Raw genomic sequence first — 6,846 nt, forward strand, 5'->3', positions numbered from 1 at the left:
CTTCGGATGCATCCGAAGAAGTGGGTTGTAGCCCACGAAAGCTTATGCTCTAATAAATTTGTTAGTCTCTAAGGTGCCACAAGTACTCCTGTTCTTTATACCTACCCTTTGTTTCCTATCTTTCAACCAGTTACCAGTCCATGAGAGCACCTTCCCTCTTATCCCGTGGCAGCTTACTTTGCATAAGAGCCTTTGGTGAGGGACCTTGTCAAAGGCTTTCTGAAAATCTAAGTACACTATATCCACTGGATCACCTTGGTCCACATGCTTGTTGACCCCCTCAAAGAATTCTAGTAGATTGATAGGCATGATTTCCCCTTACTAAAACCATGTTGACTCTTCCTCAACAAATTATGTTCATCTATATGTCTGACAATATTGTTCTTTATTATAGTTTCAACCAGTTTGCCCGGTACTGAAGTCAGGCTTACAGGCCTGTAAATGCCAGGATCACCTCTGGAGCCCTTTTTAAAAATTGGTGTCACATTAGCTATCCTCCAGTCATCTGGCACAGAAGCTGATTTAAATGATAGGTTACAGACTACGTTAGTAGTTCTGTAATTTCACATTTGAGTTCCTTCTGAACTCTTGGGTAAATACCATCTGGTCCTGGTGACTAATTGCTGTTTAATTTATCAATTTGTTCCAAAACCTCCTCTAATGATACCACAATTTGGGACAGCTCCTCAGATCTGTCACCTAAAAAGAATTGCTCAGGTTTGGGAATCTCCCTCACATCCTCAGCTGTGAAGACTGATGCACAGAATTCATGTAGTTTCTCTGCAATGGCCTTATCATTCTTGAGTGCTCCTTTAGCATCTCAATTGTCCACTGGCCGTTTAGCAGGCTTCCTGCTTTTCATAGAATATCAGAGTTGGGAGGTTATCTAGTCCAACCCCCTGCTTAAAGGAGAACCAATCCCCAACTGGCCCCCTCAAGGATTGAACTCACAACTCTGCGGTTAGTAGGCCAATGCTCAAACCACTGAGCTATCCCTCCTCCCTGACATACTTAAAAAAAAATTTCTATTACTTTTTGAGTTCCTTGGCTAATTGTTCCTCAAATTCTTTTTTGGCCTTCCTAATTGTATTTTGACATTTCATTTGTCAGTGTTTATGCTCCTTTCTGTTTTCCTCGCTAGGCTTTAACTTCCACTTTTTAAAGGATGCCTTTTTGCCTCTCACTGCTTCTTTTACTTTATTGTTTAGCCATGGTGGCTCTTTTTTGGTTCTCTTATTATGTTTTTAAATTTGGGGGATATATTTAAGTTGAGCCTCTATTATGGTGTCTTTAAAAAATTTCCACGCAGCTTGCAGAGATTTCACTTTTGGCACTGTACCCTTTAATTTCTGTTTAACTAACCTCCTCATTTTTATGTAGTTCCCCTTTCTGAAATTAAATGCTACAGTGTTGGGCCACTGTGGTGTTTTTCCTGCCACGGGGATATTAAAATTAATTATATTATGGTCACTATTACCAAGCGGTCTAGCTATATTCACCTCTTGAACCAGATCCCATGCTCCACTTAGGACTAAATCAAGAATTGCCTCTCCTCTGGTGGGTTCCAGGACCAGCTGCTCCAAGAAGCAATAATTTAAGGTGTCAAGAAACTTTATCTCTGCATCCCATCCTGAGGTGACATGTACCCAGTCAATATGGGGATAATTGAAATCCCCCATTATTATTATTGAGTTTTTTATTTTAATAGCCCTTCTAATCTCCCTGAGCATTTCACAGTCACTATCACCATCCTGGTCAGGTGGTCGGTAATATATCCATACCGCTATGTTCTTATTAGAGCATGGAATTTCTATCCATAGAGATTCTATGGTACAGTTTGTTTCATTTACGATTTTTACTTAATTTGATTCTATGCTTTCTTTCACATATAATGCCACTCCCCCACCAGCACGACCTGTTCTGTCCTTCCGATATATTTTGTACCCTGGTATTACTGTATCCCATTGATTATCCTCATTCCACCAAGTTCCTGTGATGCCTATTATATCAATATTCTCATTTAATACGAGGCACTCTAGTTCACCCATTTTATTATTTAGACTTCTAGCATTGGTATATAAGCACTTTAAAAACTTGTCTCCTTTTAGCTGTCTGCCATTACACAATGTAATTGAAAGAGACTCTTTTATTTGATTGTTTCTGATCGGACCCTGCCTGTATTTTATCATTTTCCATCCTCTCGTCCTCACTAGGACATAGAGATTCTTTATTAATAGATCCTCCCCTAAGGGATGTCCGAACCATGTGCTCCTCCACACCTGTCGGCTTTCCCCCAGCCCTTAGTTTAAAAACTGCTGTACAACCTTTTTAATGTTAAGTGCCAGCAATCTGGTTACATTTTGGTTTAGGTGGAGCCCATCCTTCCTGTATAGGCTTCTCCTTTCCCAAAAGTTTCCCCAGTTCCTAATAAATCTAAACCCAGATTTCATCAAGAAAAGTATTTTAATGAAGATTTATAGCAGGAGAGATTAATCACCATGTGAAGTAACTATGGTTCTTTGAGTGGTATCCCTGTGGATGCGCCATTTCAGGTGTGCGGACACCCCATGGCACCTTTGATCGGAGATTTTCGGTAGGAGTGCCTATTCTGCCCACGCATGCGCTCCAGACATCCTCATGCCCCATAGTGAGGATATATAGGACTGTGCGGGTGAACCACCCTCAGTTCCTTCTCTACCATGCAGTCCTGTGAGACAAAACTCTAAAGCAGAGGCGAAGGAGGGTGGGTAGTGCAACACCCATAGGGACACATATATTGAAAAACACCGGCTACTACACAATTGAGTAATCTCTCCTCCTCCTTCAAGCAGTGTCCGTCAGGGTGCTCCACTTCAGGTGACTCCCAAGCAGTGTCCCCAGAAGGAGAAGAGGGCTTCTAAGTCAGATCTAACACTGAAGACAGAACTGCATTGCCAACCACAGCCTCCGATCTGGAAGCGTGAAAATTGAGGCCCAGGTTGCAGCTCTGCAACTTTCAACAACTTGGAACATCTTGCAGTAGCTAAACACTGGTGGCATCATAACAAGAGAGAACGTACCCACAGTGCCGAGTCTTTGAGTGGAAATTGTGGGTCCTTTGGCTCTGTCTGCAAATGAAAACAATCAGTCTGGGAGACTTTCCAAACAGTTTGGCTTTGGTTCTGTCCAGATAGAAGGTTAAGTAAGTAAAGTGAACTATACCAGAACTAGAATAGAATGGCTACAGCTAAACTGAAAGCAGGCGCACAAGGTGCTGTGCCTCAGGTTATAGGGCGGTTGAGAAGGAACTGAGGGTGGTTCACTCATGCAGCTCTGTATGTCAGGATGGGGCACAAAGTTGTCTGGAGCACATGTGCAGATCAAACAGGCTTTTTGGGTTATTGTCTCACAAGCAGACTGTTTCTATGAGAGCAAACAAACATCAGCACTTACATTTCCAGCTGCAATAGACATACCCACCCCTCCCCTTCCATGTTATGTGGATATCCCTGCACTAGCAGCCACACAACTAAAGTATGTCTTACGTACATTAGAGAACAGGCACCGTGTAACTAGATCAATTTAAAACCACTCTAGTTACGTTGGTGCAAACCCACTAATATAGACAGATGCATTTAAACTGGCTTAAATTGTGTTTACAACAATTTTAGCTTAATGCAGCAATTTACTAACCATAACGTATCTCATTAAACTAAGTGGGTTTAAAGGTGATTTACAATGGTTTAAGTCCATCTATACCATGAGGTTTGCACCGGTGTAACTAGATTCACTTTAAATTGATTTCACTACACTGGAGCAACATTCCTAATATGGATATGGTCTTAGGTTGTCAAATATGGTGACTGGAGTTGGTAGCTGCCAAGTAAACAGCAGCGTTCAGGTGGGTTTGTACTCGGCCTGGCTAAGCTGTGTTGTGCTGCCCTATCCATGCTGCCCTGGATACACTGCTATTTATATTCACACTAGCTTGATGAGGGTAGTACGAGTACGTGTACAGGAGCAAGAGAATCACACCCCTAGCTCATAGTGTGCGTGTAGCTTTAATAGAGAATAGTATCCTCTCTACTGACTTTAGAACCATTCAACAGAATTCTAAAGCCGCAATATTATTCTCTATTACATTCTACTGGCTGATTTAAAAAACTAGAGGAAGATGATCAGCTTATGTTAAATTTGGAAGGAATTTTACATAAGACTAGGTCAGTATATAACATGGGAGTAACACTAGGGCTGCCCTGCATAGGGTTGCCAGGTGTCTGGTTTTCAACTGGAACACCTGGTCAAAAAGAGACCCTGGTGGCTCCGGTCATCACTGCTGATTGGCGGCACAGGAAGGCACCCTACCCGGCTCTGTGTGATTCCTGGGAAGCTGCCAGCATCTCCCTCTGACTCCTAGGCAGAGGGACAGCAACAGGGGCTATGCACGCTGCCCCCAGCGCCAGCTCAGCAGCTCCCATTGGCCAGGAACTGTGGCAAATGGGAGCTGAGGGGACAGTGCCTGTAGGTGCAGGCAGCGCGCAGAGCCACATGGTCAGGCCTCCGCTTAGGAGCCAGAGAGAGATGTTGCTGCTTCCCGGGACCACCTGAGGTAAGCGCTGCCCAGAGCCTGCACCCTGAAACCCCTCCCGCTCCCCATCACCAGATGGAGCTCTGAAGGCCTTGTGACTTATAGGATACATATAGCCTCTTGATACATTTTAAATTAAAATTAAAACGGTAAGGTGTGCTTTGTACCCCGTCCTCAGATCACTACTGCAGGAGCTCAATGGAGGACACTGAGGCATGTTTGGGAGTGACAGGAATGGGGCACTTTGGACAATTCCCAAGAAATCATTACCGATAATAATACTTAGTGCTTTTTTAGCACTTTGCCAGCACTAACTAATTAGTCTGCACACAGCCCTTGGGAGGTGAGTGTGAAAGCATCATTGTCCCTATTTTATAGAGGGGAAAGCCGCGGCAGGAAGGTTACGCAACCTGCTCACAGCCAGTGATTCAATTTCAGAACCAGAACTATAATTATTGTTTGTTGTTTGTATCGTGTCTAAAATGTACTTGGCACTTTACAGGCACAGTCTGCATCCAATCGATCACAATCTATAGCCCCGATTCTGCAGTGGGCTCAGTGTGAGCTCAGGGATCCACCCACACAGCGTTCATTGCAGGATTGGGGCCTAAATAAGACAGAACACAAACAGATTCAAAGGGTAGAATAGGCTTGCAGCAGAAAGTGAGGCCAGTACTTACAAGTACAAAATCATACAGTAGAACCTCAGAGTTAGGGACACCTCGGGAATGAAGGTTGTTCATAACTCTGAAACGTTCGTAACTCTGAACAAAACATTATGGTTGTTCTTTCAAAAGTTCCCAGCTGGATATTGACATTATACAGCTTTGAAACTTTACTATTGTCATGGTCAAAGACCCCCACGCAGTGATTTTAGTTCAAAGACTCAAGCCTGAGGCCAGTTTATTGACAGACATACCAGTGCACTGGGGTGCAGTCCAAAGACTGACACCCCGAGGACCGCTCGCAGGCGGGTTTTTATTTCGTCAAACCGCAAGCAAAGTACAAACAATACGTCATGAGTTAAGAAATTAGGGTTGAGGTTAGTCCCTTCCCCAAACCGCGAGTTAAGAAAGTAGGGTCGGGGTCAGTCCCCCCCCTCCTCCCCCCTGGTACCTTCCTCATTAATTTTCCGAGAAGTGGGTGTTTATTTGGGTAGAGGGGCACTTGGTGGTTTTCCCCAGGGGTGGTACTTGGCACCAGTTTGGGTACATTTCTCAAGACACATGTTATTTTCCAGGGTCTTTCGGTTAAAGATTAAGGGGGGGAGGTTTCATGGGACGCCTAAAGAGGATCTATGATTGGCTATTTTTGCAGATAGCTGGAATCACAGAGTGGGTCACAGATCACCCAAAGGAGAAGCTGCATGAGTCAGTTTGCATTTAGCTAAAGTTACCTATTGCTTCACACAAGCGGTTATTATATTTCATCAGCCATGAACATATTTCATTAGTGCTGCTGCTGGGGCTTTTTATTTTTTCCCTCCTTTCCCCCCCCTCCTCTGGTCATGACCCTTGACTGAGTTTGGCAGAAAACTGTGTTGTTCAGTCTTGCTCAGGCTTAGGCCTGCACCGCCCTGTGCAAGGGCAGTCAGCATAACAGATCTCTGTTGGGGGGTTTATTTCGGGGCCTTCAGATTCACAGCTCTGGCTATTAAAAAGAAGGCCCCCCTGTTCTATTTCCCCACACTATGCAGAAGAAAAATGCTGCTTTTAACCATCTTAATTTAAATAAAACAAGCACAGAAACAGTTTCCTTACCTTGTCAAATCTTTTTTAAACTTTCCCTTTATTTTTTTAGTAGTTTACATTTAAAGCTGTATTTTGTTTTTGTTTTGGTTTGGTTTTTTGTCTCTGCTGCTGACTGATTGTGTACTTCCAGTTCCAAATGAGGTGTGTAGTTGACTGGTCAGTTCGTAACTCTGGTGTTCGTAACTCTGAGGTTCTACTGTACTGTTGCTCAGAGAGCTGCACATGCATTTAGGAGGTTATTTTACAGTTGTTGGGAACAGGGTAGTTTTAATATATTTTAGTTTTTGTTTATATTATTTTTAAAAAGTAGCTTGACATGGTCGTGGGAAGTTGAGTTAGAGTGTAGGAGGAGAATGGTGCAGGAATGGAAGAAGGGCTTAAAATAGTGGTGAAGGGGGAGGAGAGGTGACTGGGAGGGAGCAAAGGGAAACTGAGGATTGCCCTTCTCCTAGTCCAATGCTTATTCCTCCAGGCCGTACTGCCTCCTGTAAAGTGTCCAAGAACTGAAAAATATAGACAAAGCAGAGA

This window comes from Terrapene carolina, unplaced genomic scaffold (genome assembly GCF_002925995.2).
Source record: "Terrapene carolina triunguis isolate 2854851 unplaced genomic scaffold, T_m_triunguis-2.0 Scaffold428, whole genome shotgun sequence".
NCBI classification, from domain to species: Eukaryota; Metazoa; Chordata; order Testudines; family Emydidae; genus Terrapene; species Terrapene triunguis.